Source organism: Talpa europaea, assembly GCF_964194135.1.
Source record: "Talpa europaea genome assembly, chromosome: 7".
Lineage (NCBI taxonomy): Eukaryota > Metazoa > Chordata > Mammalia > Eulipotyphla > Talpidae > Talpa > Talpa europaea.
In genome coordinates this window covers 56,577,308-56,597,968 of record NC_140074.1, presented here as the reverse complement: position 1 = coordinate 56,597,968, position 20,661 = coordinate 56,577,308, and positions in this window count along the sequence as shown.

The window sequence follows — 20,661 nt, the reverse complement described above, 5'->3', positions numbered from 1 at the left end:
TTCAGATGATAGGTGATAGAAGAGTTTTCATGAGGCAGGGATCCTCCACATCCTAAAACACTCTACTTCCAAAAAAAAAAAGCCCAATAAATATGCATATGGGTGCATGACTTAAGTTTAGCCTATCTTATCTCACTCCTCAACACTTTTTTAAAATTAATATATGTATTTTCTTACATTGTTGTTCATTTTTGTATAATATTTGATTTTCCACTTAGGTATTGTCCCCATAGTTCTTCCATCACCACAGCACCTGTGACCCATCATCATAGTAGCTTGTGCTCTTCCCTCCTGCTTTGACCTCTCTCCCTCCCCCTCTCTTGCTATATGCCTCTGATCTATGGATAGTTCATAAGTTTTGTCTTTTTCCTCACCCTTTATTTGGTTTCCCTATATTCTACTTATAAGTGAAACCACTTCTGTTATTTCTCTTCTTCCTTCTGACTTATTTTGCTTAGCATAATCCCGTCCAACTCCATCCATGTTTCTACAAATGACATGAGTTTATCTTTTTTGATTGCTGAGTAGTATTCCATTGTGTATATCCACATCTCCTTGATCCATTTATCTGTTATGGGGCACTCCCATATGCTAGCTATTATAAATAGTGCTGAAATAAACATAGGAATACAGGTTTCTTTTTGACTAAATTAGTATAAAAAAGAAACAGAGACAAGTGTAAAATTCATTCTCCTACTGGTACACTAATGTTCAGTAAGCATAGCATTCAGTGACATAACAGTAAACCAACTTATTTGAGTTATGTTCTTGCTCATAAATTCAATTGGCAGAATACCTTTGATTCTGGTTAGTTTTCTAAGCTGAATTTATGAGCCTTTCATTGTTTCTTTGAGCCACACTTTAGAATTGCAATATATTTCATTTCTATCTAAGTTACCCACAGTCTGGTAATATTACTTACCTCAAAAAAGTTTCACTATTAGAGATAATGGTATTCAGATGTAAGGAATTTGAACGAGTTCACTTTTTGGCATATTTTACATATTTGAGATTAGAAGCAGCACACATATAGTAGTTTGGATAAATGAATACATATTATAACATACTAGAGTAATAGCCAAATAATCTTGTATATTTATCTGGAAATAATAGCTTAACACAAGTGGTTGAAGATAGAATCGCCAATTCCATTAAATATTATGATGTGGGAAGGAATATCAGGGTCAGATAGCTGCTAATATTGAACTTGGATAGCTTTTTGACCAGTTAACACAACAAATAATTTCAAATCTTAAAAATGTTACTGAAAGCTCTTACTTTTTTTGAAGTGCCCTTTTCCAATTGCTGATGAGACTGATTTTTTTCTTCAAATTTCAAGAATGTTATTGAAAGCACTTACTGACTTTTTGAAGTGACTTTTTCTTCTTGTTGATGAGGCTCATTTTTCTGTTTATTAAATAAACTGTAATCTCAAATTCAGGGAATTGCCATGGAGACAAACCAAATTTTCTTACAATAGGCTTGCTGGAATCTACCCATTGAAATATCTCCCTTTTATGAATGAATCATAGGGATATATTTTCTCAGCTAAGAACATCCTGGTACTTGCTTTCTAACCTTGGGGAAACTCATGATTATAAGAAGACCAAATGGAAGTTCCTGGAATGCATCTTTACATCAATCTTGAGTCAAAAGTGACACAAAATTGCTATAGAAATAACACATCATAAATTGAAAAATTTCAAAATGTTGATTCTGATTGCATTTCCATTTAATTCTTCAAGTTGACTGAGGCAAAAGATAGATTTGTACTGAAAAACTATAGTGTTTCATCATGATCTTAATTAGGTGGTTTTCCAGCTGCAACTAGTATCCCAAATGTGCTTTCCTTACGAAAGCAAATCAATACAGCCCCTGGCATCTGGTATGCTGTTATTGATCCAGAGATAACTTTTTCCCCCCACTGAACTAATAAACAGAAAACATAAAAAGCAGTCTGCTTTGACCTGGCAGGGACAGCAGCTCAGCAGGACACTTCCAATTTTAAATCACCACCTAGTTTTAAAAAATCTTAAAAACAGGAAGTAGAAGTTATCTCTATTCAAGGTTTGGTAAGAAAAATCCTTATTTGGGTCTCCCCTGGTGATGCAGGCAGTTGAGCGCAGTGCTATGAGGCTGTGGTAGCCTCTGCGGTGCGGGTTCAATCCCGGCAGGCCTGCGAGAGTCCCACATGGCCGTGGCAGACGTCTCCTGCCTCACCGCTGCTCCCCTCAGCAGTGTATTTCAGTCAGTCTACCTGTTCTGTTCCCCTCTCTGTGTCTGGTGAATCCTCTCACCCTCCCATGCATCTGGCCTGTACCCCAGTTCTTGTATGCATGAATAAATAAATCTTTAAAAAAAAATCCTTATCCAAGAATGCGTTAAAAATGAAATCACTAACACCTTCCATCTTGCTAAACTCTACAAGTACAGCAATTTTCAGCATCCCCTTCAAAAGGACTGACAAGTGCATCATAGTACCAAATGAATTAAAACACATAGTGAATTTAATAAAGTTTAGATGCAATTCCAGTTACATTTGAGTGTGGCACTCCAATTAATTTAGTTGTTATTGAAAGATATTTAAATCCTCTATCTAATCTTTAGGTTTCAGCTGGAGCAATTTGATATTCAAATTTATGAGTCAGAGAATCTAATGATGTTCCGAATTCCTATATTATAAAGACTTACTTTACTTAAACCGTATGAAGACTTACTAAGACAATCACACTATGGACTCTGGCTTTTTTTTCTTCATTAAAAACATCCTCTCTTCAGTAAGTAGTGATTTTCCTTTTAAGAAAGTTTCTTCTGCTAATAGGCCCTGATAAAGTTTGGACACCTAATCATGGGACAAGTAAACATAATATCAAGCTGCTCATTGTCAGGTGAATATCTGTCCCTTAGCCTTGAAGACACCTGGATGAGAGATAAAGAAATATAGTTTTACCTAGATATATTAACTAGATAGAATTTGGGTTCTTTTAGCTAAAGATGAAAAAGTAGTGGAAACTAAAAGCCCTGCAATAGACTGCTTTACTTTGCTTTCCAATACTGTTAACATTGGTGGCATACTTTTAACTGAACTACATTGGTAAAATGACTCTATACACTATTCAGATTTCACCACCTTTCCCCTAATTTCCATTTTGTCCTCTAGTTTCTAATCTAAAACACTGCGTTGCATATAGCTGTCCTTTCTCCTCAGTTACCTTTGGATTGTGGACAGTTCCATCTCTCATGACATTGACATTTCTGAAAATACTTTTATAAGTATTTTGTAGAATATCACTTAATTTGGTCTAATGTCTGCCTGATAATTTCTCATGGTTATGTTGAAATTTTGAATCTTGGGTGGAACTGCCAGGGAGGCAATGGACCCTGCTGATCGTGGATCATATTAGCAGTTTCATTATGTCATTATGGGTTTCTACAGTGATAACAATGGATCCTTTGGTTAAGGTGATGTCTACCAGGTTTCTTCACAATTTCAACCATCATAGTATTATGAAAACCATTCCCTCATTCAACAGATTTCCTTAAGCTGTCCTACTGGAGTCAACTGTTTCCTCCATCCCACTATTAGTTGGTTGATTCTGAATATTTGCATATGGATGTAATCTCTATTAGTCATTATACATATTTATTTTTGACCCCCACTTCCAAAATTAAAAGCAAAGCATTATCAAGGACAAAATGCTTCACTAAAAAACTAGAATAAATTAGCCCCTGTTTATTTTTCTAGTCTCTAACATATCCTATACCACTTTAAATATGATGTATTTTTCTTTCCTCAAACCTTTGCAAAGTATTTTCATATTGCATTCATGTTTTCTGACTTTCCATCTTAAGTCCTCCTGGATTTTAAATATGATTTTTTTAAAGTATGCATGCTATTTCTAATTTTATTTATTTATTTTAAAGATTTTATTTATTTATACAAAAGCTGGGGTACAGGCCAGAGGTGTGGGAGGGTAAGAGGATTCACCAGAGACAGAGCAGGGAGCAGAACAGGCAGACAGACTGAAAGCACTGCTGAGGGAAGCAGCGTGCGAGGTCGGAGAGGTCTGTTGCACCATGCTGGTGTCTCCCTGGCCGGCAAGAAATCGAACCAGTGCTCCAGAGGCTGCGGACAGCTTCACAGCACTGTGCTCAACCTCCTGCGCCACAGGGGAGGCCCTTAAATATGATTGTTAAATGCCAGCTCACTTGTGAATTTCCTTTATTTACTTACATGGTGTTTACTCTATTTTTATGACTTCAAGTATGTGAATTAATTTTCAGTTGGCCAGTTTCATCAACAATGAGGATGAAAATATTCAAGGGAATCAATCTGAAGAAACTAAGCATTCTGAATTATTCTATATGCTCCTCGAACAACTATGTGTTATAAATCATAGTTTACAAGAAGCGATGAGGACTAGGTTAAGAAAAATGTCCAAAAAAGTATGCAGATATTTAGCAAAGCAAGAATTTGAACCGTGATCTCTTATATCAAAGATTGATTTTGCTTCCCTGGACTAATTCCATAGAGCTGTACTTATTTTCTCAAATTTTCTGTAGAATAACCCAGTGTGTTGCTATTTTCTTTTTAACATGTTCAGTATATCCATGGAAGATATTAATGAGTAGCATTTTTAAAATTCCCACAAGCATATGAAATGTGAAACACGATTATTCTCTATTTTGTCTCTTTTATAGTCTATCTTAATCCTGCTCTAACACTAAGGAAACTTTTTTTTTTTTTAAGATTTATTTATTTATTTATACATACAAGCACTGGGTACAGTCAGAAGCGCGAGAAGGTGAGAGAATTCACCAGAGCCAGAGCGGGGAGCAGAGCAGCGGGCAGCAGGAGAGGTCTACGCGCCATGTGGGACCCTCCTCCGGTGGCCGGGGAGCAGCCGGGGATCGAACCGGTGTAGCAGAGGCTGCAGGCAGCTTCGCAACCCAGCGCTCAACCGCTGTGCCACCGGGGAGGCCCTAAGGAAACATTTTTAAAGATTCTTTCTAGTAACCCCTATTTAGTAACCCCTGGAAAATAATTGTGTTGATCCATATACCACTTTATAAAAGTTCAATTTTGCTCGTAGGTGTTTGAACACACACAGACACACACACACCTCTGCAAGACACTGCTCAGAGAGGACACTAAGTGGCAGAGGCAGGCCTAATATATAGGCAGATTTGGAATTGGAAGAACACCAATTCTTATATCAGAACATTTACCCTATTTTGGTCTCAAAATAGAGACTATATAACCAGAGACATTTAAAAACAATTCTGTATCCACCACAGAAAATGACCTTTAGAATTATTCTTTCATAACAGGAAATGTAAACTTTGTATTTTTAAAATTCTGAGAAATGTTAAAAATGGCAGTCTGAAGAATTGTGGCACCTAAAATACAAATCGTATAAAATTGAGAGTTCTGATGAATACTTGGCAGATCACATCTTTACAATTTCTGATAAAAGAAAAAAAATTAGACATTGTTTAAATCTGAAATAGAGCCACATACTTCTTATTTAATACCAATGCAAACATCACATTAGGGGATCAAATCAATGGAATTCTCTGAAGAATTACAAGGTTGGTATAGTTTGTATGAAAGTTAAAACCGTGGAAATATAAAACTTAAGTCCAAATCGTTTTCCAAGCTAGTTAAAGGATGCTTTTAAAAGTGGCATGCATTCTGTACTTTTTCGAAAATGGGAAAGGTGTTGCTAGTATTTTCTAGTAACTTAAGTAGATTATTTTATATGTTGCACAATGTAGATAGCAAATATGATTTTGAAACTGAGGGGAGAAAGAAGCAACTGAGCCACCCTGTAGGTTACTGAATGTATTATAAAATTAGAAACTTTGAGGGTTGAGAATCTAATTCAACCTGAACATATAATAAATTAGGATAAAGTAAGAATTGAGCTAAAGAATAAAGTTGAAAATTTATGGAATACATGAAGAGTTAACCTTCCAAATTCTGTGGCTTAAATTTAATGAACTATGGAGTAAAAAAAAAATGCCTCTCATTTCAAAAAAATACTGTTCAAAGAAATTTTGACTAATAACTTTCTAGAGTACACTGTCATTTTCTCCATGTATCATTTTCACCATTTTATATAATTATTCCTAAAATCCTCATGGTATATTCATTATATTTGCTAAGTATTTGTTGCTTTGTATAAAAAAAATTTATGCGTATTTATTTTAAATATTTTTATTCATTCTACTTGTTATAGTATTTCTGGTCTTATTGTTATATAGATAATATCTCAAAATTTTTGAATTAGAATGTGGGTTAATTCTCCTTTTGTCATCTTGCTATATGAGACCTTCCTCCAAAACATGTCTCAGTCAAAAAGATAGCCAAAGATTGTTCTCTTTTTCCTAACTGGAAAGAAAACTCTTGTAACATTTCAAAAGTGATATGTTAGCTTTGAATTTGGGTTAGAGTAAGATAATAGTTAAGGAAATTCTTTGAGAATTTCTACTATGAGATTCCCCTTTTCTATCTCAGGAAAAATTTTATGTATTTTTTATAATTTTTTGACATTGCCAGTTTTCATTTGTTCAGAGTATTCTTTTAACTTACTAAATCTAACCTATCTAATGCAAAATTATTTATCATTCTTCATTATCTATCTTAATTTTTTGTGGATACTTTAATAAACAAATTTCAATTTGAAACATTCGGATTAAATAGTAAGTATACAAATTAGAGGTTTTATATCATAGGGAATACTATATTCTTCAGTGGACTATGCTAGAGGACTGTGGGTACCTTGTTGGTTGGTGTAATATGGTAAAATATCGATTTTTTTACTTTTTTGTCCTTGAACTCATTTTTTTTCTCTTAACTTTTAAGGAAATCAGATAATTGTTTTTATAAATTATTTATTGACATTTATTTAATAAATGTGTGTGCATGTGTGTGTGTCATCAGTGGTATGAATACTCCTCTAAATTTTCAGATATGTCCTCTCGTTGCAGTTAGCTTATGATTTTGATCATAAAAATATGTGTTAATTCTAATAATAAATCACTTCCATACTTTTAAAGTCCTTTATTCTCTTTTATATTCTTGAGGTGAACAATTAATTTGTACTCTTTTATCTATTATACAAAACTACATTAAACTAATTATTTAACACAAAATATTTCTTTAACTGATCACATGAATTTGATATGATTTATTATCATTTTCAGCCAGTTTTGAATATTTTACATTTTGCATTTTTATAGCCATGAATTATTTATAAGCATTTTATTTCAGTTCTAATACATGGAGATTTTAAGTATTTTTGGTTTCTAGTTTTATCTCAATGTATGCAGATATCAGGGTTAATAAAGTAGTACTTAGACATTTGTTGAAATTTCATTTTGTAATTATATGCACTTATTTAAAACTGTGTATAGATGAAAGTGCTTATATAATTCTGAGAGTGTTTTAATAACTCCATTCCATTAACACTTACTATTACTTTAAAATTATTTTTATTTGTTTTTATCATATTATCTGTACTTCATATTGATATCTGCATTATTAAATGTATAGCTTGAGATATTACAAGAGATCACAAATAGCAGGGTTTAAATCAAATAGTTTGTGTTCTTATCATAATCCATATATGAGCAGCGTAGTGTTAAAATGATGGCTCAATGGTATTCAACGTTTGGTTCCTTTACTTTGTTTACCCCCATCCTTAAGTTACGCTTTTTGTCTACATGATTTAAAATTCACCTTCACCATATTTGCACTCCAGTTAGATAAAATGGGGGGAAAAAGAAGAGGACTTTATGCCATGTGAATTATAATTTGTATATGTTTTCCTATAAACTTAATGGATTAAGACAACAAAAAGTTATTATTTTATATTTTTATAGTCCAGATGTCCATCATGGATTTTAGTTGGCTAAAACTACATTTGCAAAAAGTGTAGAAGAGAATCCACTTCCTAGCCTTGTATAGCTTATAGAAACTACTGTATTCCTTTGTAGCTCACTTTCTCCTTCTTAAATGACAGCAATGACAAATCTCAGAGCACTTCTTGTGTTGCCATATTTCTGACTTTTTCCATGATCATGTCTTTTTCTCTCTGGAGACAGCTGGCAAAATTTCTGTACTTTTAATGAATATCATGATTACATTGGATCTACCTGAACAGTCTAGAGTGTCTCATCATCTCAGTGTCTGTTATCTTAATCACATGTGAAAAGCCCCCTTTACCATATATAAAACATGTGTTAACACACTGTGGGAGGTAGGACATGGGCAATTTTGAAGGTGGTCATCCTGCCTATCATGGTATATAAAGATCTTGACATTTAGTAAACAATCAAAAAATGTTAACCTTCATTTCTTACTATTTTTGTTTTTACTTAGCATGGACTTGATAGCAGAAAAGACTGGAAATTCATCTGACTCCTCATTGTTGTGACACTGTGGAATCTTAATAGGTTCCAGACAATCAATCAGTTGCTTTCTCTCTCTGAATCCCTATTAAATAGAAATATATATGGGCACTTACAAGAGTCAAGAGAATATCATGCTATAGTTTTGAAATATTTATGGTTAATTCGTATATTCAGTTAAATTATATACCTTATTTCAGCAATAGCAAAGCTATTGGTCGGTAGAAACTAAAGTCAGGCATGGTGGGTCTCAATAACAAATCCTATGGCACACCTATTAATATATTGCAAAGGAGCACCAGCTCTCTCTTTGAAAATAAATAAAAAAATGAAGCATGTAAACCAATAAAATAAATAATTGTGCTCAGTTATGGCAGAAATGAGAGAGATAGGGCCTCCCCGGTGGCACAGAGGTTGAGCGCTGGGTTGCGAAGCTGCCCTCAGCCTCTTCAGTGCCGGTTCCATCCCTGGCTGCTCCCCGACCACCGGAGGAGAGTCACGCGTGGTGCGCAGACCTCTCCTGCTGCCCGCTGCTCCCCTCAGCAGTGTACTTCGGTCCTTCTGCCTGCTCTGCTCCCTGCTCTGGCTCAAAAGAAATGAGAGAGATGTTTGGTAGCTTGAAGCTGAGTAACAGATGTCCAGAGTTAAAAAGGATCAATATGTTGGGATTCTAGTTTAAATCACTAGGTTCATTTAAGAGGTTATTTGACTTCTTGACTTTGTCAACTACATACAACCAAATGCCTTCGATCATACTTTTTAAAGTCAATAAAAATGGACATGTATCATATGTGACCAACTTTTAATATTTAATATTCATATAAGTATCATCTAATAAATATTGAATTTGAAAGCATGCTTTGCCTATTTACCATACAATGATTAATAATAATGCCGATAATAATAATAGTAAAAATTCAAATTTGCATAATACTCACATTTTCTCAAAGCACTTGAAATAGTGAGTATGTTGGCAGCAGAAGGAGAAAGAACATTTGTGTTAAACCACCATTTTCAAATATTGGCTTAAACCTGAGGCAATAGTCATCAGCTATGCTCCACTAAGGCACAGATTAGCATACTCTTCTATCATTTTGTGCCTGTATTAGTCAGGGTTCAATCAGAGAAGAAAAACAAGAAGAATCTAGACTCATAAATGCAAGTTAGAGTCTATAAATATGAAACAGAAACACTTCAGTTCTTGTTGCCTCTGACCTTGAGGATATGTGTGTGTTATAGAAGCCAAGACCCTCATGGAACCAAGCCCACCCTGGAGCCAGAGAAGAAAAGGATAATTTCGAGGAAGACACTGCAACTGACTCATGCCAAAAGGGGAGCCAGTGGGTAAGTGACAATATGTGTGAGCTGCCAAATGGCTGCAGTTTCATTTCCTTCTTCCACAAAAATCTCACATTATCCGAAATATATGAAAAAGGGAATTTTGTGAACTGTAGTTTAGCTTATAGAATTGATACATTAAATATCCCATAAGATACCTATTTGCCTCTTAGCAACTTTTTAGGTTTCTTTTGATTTATATGCAATTTAGAAGAATATTAGAAAGACATTTATGGAAATTATTAATGAGAATGAGAAAATGACATGTCTATAGTAATACATAATTTGTGATATCTAATATTTTAAATATTTATTAAGACATAAATAAGCATTTGTGACAAAGTAAATACTAGTTGAGGACAAGATAATATCTTCCATTTCATCATTCTTCCTTCTCCTTACCACTGACTGCAAATGGATATAGTAAATAAGCATTATTATTAATTCAGTTATTTCAGTTTTCACCAGTTAATTTGAGATAATGGTAAAATGTAAGATTTTAAATCTTACATAATAAAAGATTTTTAGATCACATAGTCACCTGCTTGTGTTAGAGTTCAAACTTGTATTATCATTTAAAATGCAAAATTACTGGTATCTGTATTCACTTTTGCAAAGAAGTTTGAATATTGATACTTGTGTTTCTATGGTTTATTATCTTTAGAAAATATGAAGATCAGAACCCAAACATTAATATTTTACATTAAAATATTGAACCTTCTTTTTTTGTATTTTAACACTCTTAGCTGCGCATCAATTTTTGTTAGATCAAAATAGTTAATGTTTTTATGTGCAATGCTAAGATAAATTGATAAGAAAAATATTCAGATAATTTCAGGTAAAATAAAATCAATAGAAAATTCACAAAAGATTTTAATATATTAAAAGCTGAAAAAGTACATTAAGCTTATTTATAGTAACTTGTACTGTGTGAAATTGTCATTCCTGTTCCTGTGTATAAAAATCAGTCCATATTGATAATTTAATGTGTTTTAATCTATTAATTTAAGGTGTTAACAAAATGGAGAGAAGTTTTTTTGGTGTCTCAAATTATAAAATATCAAAAGTATTATAACTTATGCTTATAAGAATGGAGGAGTCTAATCTCATTGAACACCAACAGCACTACCTTCCTGAAAGTAAATTTCACAACTTATACCAACAAATTAAAAATGTTTAGATAGTTGAAATATTGTGCTTTATAAGATATGTAAGGTATATACATATATATGGTTATTCACAATTTTTCACGTGTATTTTGGTCTTCATAATCCCTGAATCACAGATCCCAAAGACTTAAGATTTTCCAAGCTTTGAGAATGATAAATGTATCTTTTGTTATGTGGATAAGGTGACTTTTGGAAGCATTAAGGGTGGGGATCTGGTTGCCTAGTGAACCAATGAAGTGATTAAAAGGTTGGGTGAAAGGATTGGGATTTCCAGTCGTATTTCCAGATATTTTGGGGAGAGAGATTGGTTATGAACTCATTGGCCATTGGCACTGAACTCAATCAATCAATTATGTTTAATTAATGAAATCTCCATAGAAAAAGAAGAGGTCGGGGCTTCCAGAGTATCAGGGCTGGTAATCACCTGGAGGTTTAGGGAGAACAGAGCACCTGGAATGGTAATGGATGTTCTAAACCCTTATCTCATACCTTGTCCTGGGTATCTCTTCCCCCTCACTGTTTCTGAGTGAATTGTGGCTAAAATATTTTTAAAACCTTATATTTCTAGATCCTATTAATTAGTGTATATATTCGCTCAGGAAAAATACCTGCTATTGTCAAGTGTTAGATTTAGAAGGAAACAGACCATAATTTATAAGTAAGCATTACTTAAAGTCTCCTGAATATAGATTATCTAGTATTTCAATTTATTCTTTTATCCTCTTCTCAAGGATACTGCATTTAGTGAGTTCTCATAAATCAGATTCATAGTGCAGTTTATCTTTCTTATTACATGGTAAGTGAGATTTTTCTGCCATTTCTTTTGCATTGTATCAGTAAAGATATACACACTGAAATAAATAATTTATTGACAAAATATTTTGCATTATGCAGGGTTGTTTTATCATTAGAATACATTTTCACACTTATATAATAATAACAAAGAGGGGAGATATCCTTCATCTGCTAACTGAAACAATTAATCAGGTTTTCTTTTTTTTTTCTTTTTTCTGTGTAACTTAAAATTGACAAAAATTGCAGTGAACTCTGGGAAAATCAATTGGGAATCATCCTGCATCTCTTCAGCAATGACCTTAGTTTTGATGAATATAGACCTCATTTTGATGATGGCATACCATCATATTTAGCCTTGCTGCTATGAGCAAAAGAGGAAGAAATTGTGTGTGTGTGTGTGTGTGTATATATATATACACATTATTTATAATGTATATATGTTATATATAATATATTTACATATTTAGTTATTAACACTTGTACCCTAAGACCAACTATATACATTCCTGGCACATTTTCATGACTGCATATAAATATAGATACATATATATTAAGTAATATATGTATACATAAAATAATTTTATATTTGATAACTTCCTAAGAAATCAGGATGGAGAAATGCTAATAGTATGATTAATTTCAGCTTAAAATGAGGAAGAACTTTTAAACAATCAAATCTGATAATCTAGAGGGGTTTTTTTAGGTTACATTATGTTATGGTAAAAATCATATTTTTCATACCCTGGGGAAACAACTGCTTCCACCCAGGAGTCCCTGGTTGTTTTTAAGATCTTTCATCAATCAAAAAGTCATTTGCTTTAGTCCTTTTGGTGAATAAATCTTGTACTGCCTTTCAAAAGGACAACATAGTCCAGAAGGCCTGTCTTAGTTTATGTTTTGTTCATTTCAATAACTGGCTTACATTCAGTCTACCATCCAAGGTTTTATGGAAACATATTGTGAAAGAGATGAAATTAGATTATATATATTTTACATTAAAGGCATTTTTAATTTTGGTATAATAGAGTCATGTTCTGTTATTTTATTCAGTGTTCTCAGTATCAGTGTCTGTATGTAGGGACTTCTATTACAGGAGTTTGTGGACCTTTATTCTTCTATGCTGCCATTAATTTTATTGAGCCACACACTGTGTGCTATTTACTGGCATGCTATCAACAGGCATCCTATCTATATTCTCAGTTAAAAAACACCAGAGAACATATTTCATTGACTTATCAATATATGCCATCTGGGCATTGCCTTTTATCCCAGCCTACACCTTAACTCACTGATCATCCTGTATCTCAGTGGCTGTTGATCCACTCTGCTAACATAGTCCAATGTCAGTGTCCCCTTACATAAATTAATTCCTTCAGTAGGTGTCTGTGAGTGAGCGTTTTACATAAGAAAATAGTACAAGAAATACTGGCATATATACAATAGAAGGAGCTGCCCTTCACTTTACATAATAATCATTCATTAATAAGCAACTTAACATAACATAGTACTCAATTTACTTTTGACTAACTCAGAAACAAGATGATAATGATAAACTATGTCCCTTATCCAGACATCTATACAATAGTTTTTTTCATAATGAGAAAATTCATAATTGCTTCTTTAACAAGGTGGCTATTGAAACTTCGCCTGATTTTCCATTAACCAAAGCTCAAATAGTACTTTGTGGGAAAAGTACAAGAGGATTGTGTAAATATATGAAAGAAGAAAAATATTTAAAGATATTTTATAAAATAGAATTCATGAAATAAAATATTGATATAAATTTATTATATCAAATAATAAATTATAATTTATTATAATTTCTGTTGGGTGAAAAATACAACATAGCCAAGCTAAATGACAAGTCATAGAGTAGGAGATCATTATATATTATATATTAATATGAGAGCATATATATCATATATGACTGAAAATGGATGCATATTCAGAATACATTTCAATAACTTCAATGATAAAAAATAAACTAATTTAAGAAGAAAAATTATCAATTACCTAGTAAGAAGAAGCATTAAACATAAAAAAAATACTGAACTTTGCATGGAATAAGAACAGGGAAAGTTAAAACCACAATAAACAGCTTTTTCAAGTGAATCAGAGAGTAAAAATCTGAAAGTTTGGCAAAACCATCTAGGGGAAAAAGCAATTCTGATGAGTGTCTACATTGGAAAAGCAATGGTGAAGAGCAATTAAAATATCTTTTGATGGTATAAGTGTGAATTACTCAGAACTCGATAAATACACTTTTAGATAGATACCCTAGAGAAAGTCTTATGTGCATCAGCATTTATAGCAGAACTAAATTTAGTATTAAAAATAATGGAAGTAATCTATCCTCCATCAATAGTAAATTGAATAAAGATATCCTGGGATTTTTAAAAAGTGATTCGTTGCATGAAGTTAATCTGAGTTATATAACATCTTGACTAAGGCATATTAGAAACTATATATAAGTATCTTTCAAAATGACACTTTTTTTGAATTTACAAAAAGATGTACAGAAATAAAACTCTGGAGAAGGTACAGAAATAGTAAAGTAAAAAAATACAAGTGACTTTAAAAATATGTCATTGTGGTGGTGGGGTGGTGGTTTGTGGGTGTGTGTGGCATGATACACATGTGATAAAACCTAAATATTTGCAAATATTAATAGTAGTCATTAATAATCATTAATAGTAGTCAAATTAAAGGTCTTTCTTCTCTTTCCTGTATCTAATTTGCAAGTTCAATTTATGAAATTACATTTTAAGAAAACATCTTTGTTCAGGAAAGAACTAAGTCATCCTTTTCATTTATTTAATGTAGAGAAGATAGGCATCCACCAGTCTTGAGTAAGTACATATGGGGTCTTTTATATCCTCATGAAGATGGACCAGTAGTATACAGAGAAAAGTCTTTACAGAGTTTATAGTAAACTGAGCTTTGGGGTCAAGAAACTTTCTATGAGGAAAGGATATAAACTGACATTGTATTCATTTCCTATATGGTTATGGTCTTCCTAAAGAATTTTTACTGGTTTAAAAAATAAGGGAAAGAAGAAAAAGCAAAAAGCACTATGTTCCTCAATATGAATTTGAAATGTGAGGATGTCTACTTGACATCAAAGCCTAAGAACTGGTCGAATCTGACTTTTCTGACTCAGCCCGAGACTCAGGCTCTACTTTGTTCTACAAAAGAAATATCTTTATATGTTCTTATATATGTGGAAACTAGCTGGTTTGTGAAGGTAAAATGATAGATCTTAAATAAAAAAAGACGAGGCTCTTCTGCAACTAGTGTGGAAAGATTGAGATTAATTTCACACTTTAAATACAACAAAATTATGATATGCATTGTTTTACTGTTCTTCAACATACAAAAGAAATCTGCTAGTGTAATATAAATCTATTTTTAATTCTTCACAGTCATGTTTAGCTCATTAATTATTTTTGTTGAAGTAATGTGTTTATAACATTATATAATTCTCAGGTGTACAGCATTATAAATCAGCATATGTATATACTGTGTTAATGTCATCACTAAATGTCTCTTTTCCATTCTTCACCATCTGATTCTCAAATCTTCTTTCTACCTTTTCTCATGGTAACAAACCAGTAAGAGTTTGCTTTTGTTTTATTTTTTTCTTTTCTTCTACATGTAAGTGAAATCATATAGTGTTTATCTTTGAGTTATTTCACTTAGCATAATACCCTTTATGTGGATTCATGTTGTTGTAAATAGCAGGATTTCATCTTCTTTTATTGCTAAGTAGTATTCCATTATGTGTATATTCATATATCCAGTCATCCATTGATAGGCACTGAGGTTGTTTCCAACTCTTGGCAACTGTGATTAGCCCATTTTAAAGAGGAATATGCTGTTTCTTAATCCAAAATTTGGACATTTGAGCACATATTCAAAAAGAAATAGGAATCTTATATTCATTTTGTTTACCCTTTTACTTTGAGTATAATGTTTCATAGTCACCCTGGAGATGGGCGATATTTACCACATTTTTTAAATAATGAAGCAAAAATTAGAGATGTTCAACAATCTGCTTTCAGTAGCACAGTGCTTATAAACAGGGAGTATTTGTTGAATGAATGAACAAATATCAAAGAACCAAAGTTGAACTTGGTTTTAAGAGTGACACTTTATAAATAATCTAAAAAAAATTGTCTTCCCTTAAGATCTATAGTTAGCATTAAGAAATTGTTGCCATTAAATTCACAGAATCTTATATGTTGGTAACATTTCCCACATTTTTGCTCATATATAGTATGGGGACTTTTGCATGCATGGATAAAGCCATGATGTTTACTTCACAATTGCTCCTAAGATTCTCAATAATATCTGAAGTCAAAAAAGTACCAGAGAAAAAAATTAGAATGATTTTAAAACTATAAAATAAAATCAGTCATTTGGAACCATAACTTCATGAATAAGGAAAATATTTAACAGCTTATTCTCTAGTTTATAAATTATTAGAATTTTTGTGTACTTTCATAACTTGTTTTGTATATTATATGATCATTTGATTAGAGCATCAATCACATCAAACTGCTGGAATTGTAGAAATATTTATTGTTTCTACACATATTAATCTTTACTGTAGTTTAGAGTTTATCTATTGAATCAGTGATTTTGAAATCACCTTGACATTTGCAGAGATTAGAAACTGCAATAGAGATTTATGCAAATGGATACACTAAAGGCTTTGTGTGGTGGTTGTTATATTTATACATCATCTCACCTTTCTTGGTTGTACTTGAAGGTAGGATGCCAGATTCATGTCTGTTCAGCAGCAAAATAGCTTCTCAGAGAGGCCTTTTTATATGTTGAGTAGAATGTGGATATCTTTTTGTTAAGATCAAACAGTACTTTTTTCTATCGGAAACATTTCACATTTCTGCTTGAGAGCAAAAAGATCTATGATTTATAGTGGACATTTCTTTTCCTTCCAACAAGTTATTAAAGAGTAATATTGAACCCAACATGTACAAAAATGATAATTAAGATGATAATACCAAAGCCAATTCCTTTAATATTTGGAGAGAAATTATAAGTGGGAGATTATATGTTGACCTCCCCACACATGTACACACACACAAGCCCAGAGTAAGAGATAAGAGAAGAGATGAAAAAAATATATAACAATATAATATCTAACACTTTCATGTGTTTTTAAGCTTAACTAACTTTATTACTCAGGAAAGCATGAAACTGATATAAAATGGACTAAACCATTGATACACTGAACTTTAGCAAATAGATCTAAAACTTTAGAACTCAATGACATGTTAAGATAGGCCATCTACTGGGTAAAATGGTTCAAATAGGTGTGATACTAGAAAATTAGTTCCACAAAATGCTTGCAATTCCCAATACCAATCACATTTCCATGTCTTTCAAAGTAACTTGTAACCAAATTTCAGATATTTCTTCAGAAATTTTGTAGTGCTAATGCCATTCCCTATACTGTATATGTTCTTTAAACCTTGCACTGTGATGATGGTACCTGTGGTCTCAACAAAGGCAAGCTTATATACATTTATAACTACCATACAACATACAGATACCAGAAACTTGAAAGTACAACTTGATTAAAAAAAAAGATGAAGTCTATCCCAAGTACTATTAAGTTGTCAGAGGTGTCTTCCTGGTAAATGAAATATTTCCTCTGTTTGAGTTGTACAACTGTACTCTATAGAAGGCAGGTATTTGAGGACAGAGAACAGTAACAAAACTTGCACCCCCTCTGCTTTGACAGATATATTTTCAACACTATCTAAATATGCTTTTATTTCTCATTGAAAATATATATGGGACAAAGATGTGGGCCTATGATATTTCTTGATCAATTGTAAAGTTTAATTCCTTACAGGAAAAACTGTCCTCATATGATTTATCATCACAGAATGTCCCATCTACCTTTCCTGGCCTCATTTTGTCAGCGTCCTTATAGTCCTTCCCTTATATTTTGTCCCCTACTGTCACCACCACCACTCCGAGAGTAAATAAATGAACAAATTGAGAAGTCATCAAAGAATTAAGCTATGGGACATGCAGATATTCCCTCTGATGGTTCAAATTGTTCTGTCAGATTTGGGTAGCAGGTACCTTCCAAGGTTTTTTTTTTCTTTTTTTTTAGATATTTTTAATATTAATTTTTTTAAATGAACAATGATGTAAAAAATAAAAAAATGCTTTCTGTAAAAAAAATCATCATACTTATCAGTTAATCAGCTTACCAAAATTTCTGTAGTTTTAATTGCAAGGGAATGCTGTGGTCCGGACCTGGACTTTACAGACATAACTTGTGTGTGTGTGTGTGTGTGTGTGTGTGTGTGTGTGTGAAAATAAATCTACTTTCATTGTTACATACAGAACCTATCTTAGAACCTAAACTATTTTTTTCCTTGAAATTATATCTGGTATAGTTGTCACTTTTTATAATCAATTATCTAATTCATGCTTCAGAAAGGTGGTTAAAGTAGGTAACTTTTAAGGCTCTTTGCAACCCCAAAATTATTTAATTCTATATGATTTTATCTGAAAAGGTGGAACTCCAGGGGATGGGGATGTGCGGGCAGGAAAGCTTTTATGTTCAATTCCCCATCATTTTCGCTGGGTAAGTGCAATGTCAAAAGAATGATGACTGAATTAATCTGTATCCTACAGGAAAGAAACTGAAGTAATGCTTTCATCTCTCTGTGAAAATTTATGACCCAGTTTTAAAATAGATGTAATAGAATGTTACAAAGATAATTACAGTATTTGCAATCAAAGTTTCTCTCTAAATATCTTATTTGTAGATACAGTTTTTTTCCACGTTAGACTATTAACTGCTTACATGCTTTCTTGAATATCGTCAAAATAATTTGTTACTGGGAGGAGAACAATTTAGGATTTGGCCTGCTTTTAATAAAAGCAAATCATTGACAAATGTTGAAGATTTAGTACTGATATGTGAGAAAATTTGTTTCCTCCCAACCACACATTCTTTAATTTCCAAATCTCTTTTAAAAGAGGTATTTGTACTGCCATTATTATTTTTACATTGATGTCTCCTTATTTGGTTCCCCTATATTTCTGCTAGAAGTGAAACCATCTCATATTTTTCTTTTTTCATCTGGCAGGGGAAGAGGAGGGAGAGGGATCAGAGGGTGGGAGGGAGGAGCAGAGGGGACTGAAGTGATGGTGCACTTGTGCATTGAAGGAAACTCTATGGGAACTATACCTGAGGGGGTGGGGGGAAGCAAATATTGTTTAAAAATGAACAATGATATAAAAATAAACAAATAAAAATTAATTAATAAAAAAAGAAGTATTTGAATTTTGTATTCCTCAGAAATGTTTCCAGTTTAGAGAGTTAGGTATCCTTTATATTCCAAATATACACATTCATACACACCTCTAAAATAATATTTTTTGTTCAACTTCTCAAATTGAATAAAAATATCAAGGATATAAAGTACATCAAAATCTGGAGTCATGTTCTTAAATAATTTAAGTTTGGGGTAACTTTTTAGACAATTTTAAACATTGTATGAAATAATCAAAGAAATGTGTACATTAAAATCCAAGGTCATATTTTTAAAAAATGCTCTTGTTTGTATATTTATTTTTTTCTATTGAAGTTGCAGATGAACATCATTATAAATCACCATATGTGTATGCTACTGTGTTCACCACTAAAATATTATGTTCTTAAATTACTTGCATTTGATAAAATTTGAGGGAAAATGTACACTTCAGGGTCTTGATAGAGAGTTGATAGGTCATATATTTTCTGCAACCTTGCTGCTTTGTAGCAGCAGCGTAGGAACAGATAGTTATAGATATATATGATATAATTATGTATCTTGATCACCCCTATCTCAACGCAAATTCTGATCAAGCTCTAGAACAAGTTACCATTTCCTTCACATCATTGTTAACAATCATTACTGTAATAGTCTTTTTTTGGTTCACAGAGTGTGACTTCAGAAGTTCTAAGAGAAGTCTTATTAATATAAGCTTTTTGTCAGATCCTCAAATCACCTTGAAAACTCCTGTAGTGAAAATTATATGGGCTTAGTCAAACTTAGCTGGATTTGTTTCTTGGATCTACCATCTACTACCTATTTGTATCCAGCTGTGTTTATAAAAATTATTTAGCTTACTTAGGATTATTTTTCATTAGATTGTGGTATAACCTAGATGATAGAGCTTACATAAAACCCACCTACAGAACCTTTTTTTAATTTTCTGCCAGTTTTCACATTTTACTTCTGCCTTCTGAAATTACAGAAGTTGTGCCCTGGGCATGTAGTTACCTGTAATACTTCCAGGTAAGATTTACTTCTCAGATTTCTTTGTTGTGATCATTGAAAGCTGGAAGTGTATGTAGCTTGTGGGAAGTTTCATAAATAAAAATAGCATTACTCTTCTCTCTTCCCCTTCCTTTTATCCTCTGATTAGAGTTTAGATATGTTAGCTGGAGCTTTAATTGTGATCTTGAATCATAAGTTGGAAGGTTCTTGATGAGAATAACAGAGAAACAAGGTAAAAGCAACTTTGATTTCTTGTCATCACTAGTTTCCGCTTCAGTCCTAAGAAATTATCATACTTCGTATGTAATTTTTAAGGCTGTTACTAGTTTTGTGATTTTGGTTATTCAGAGCTGAAATTAATCTTGAATAATATAGACACTTGACCAAAAGACTAATACATATAATGGTTAGCAGGTCAAGAAAATGTAATTACAAATTCTAGTTCTGTTCTTTTAGCTAAGTAACATTTTGCTCAACTATTCTACTCCTCAGTTTCCTCATTTCAAGTGAGGAATAATATGTGAAAATTAATGCAGATGTTGTGAAATAATACACATGTAGTATCTGGCATCAGGGCTAGCAAACTAAGTACCTGGCTTCATTTATCATTTATTTCTACTCACCTATTTCTG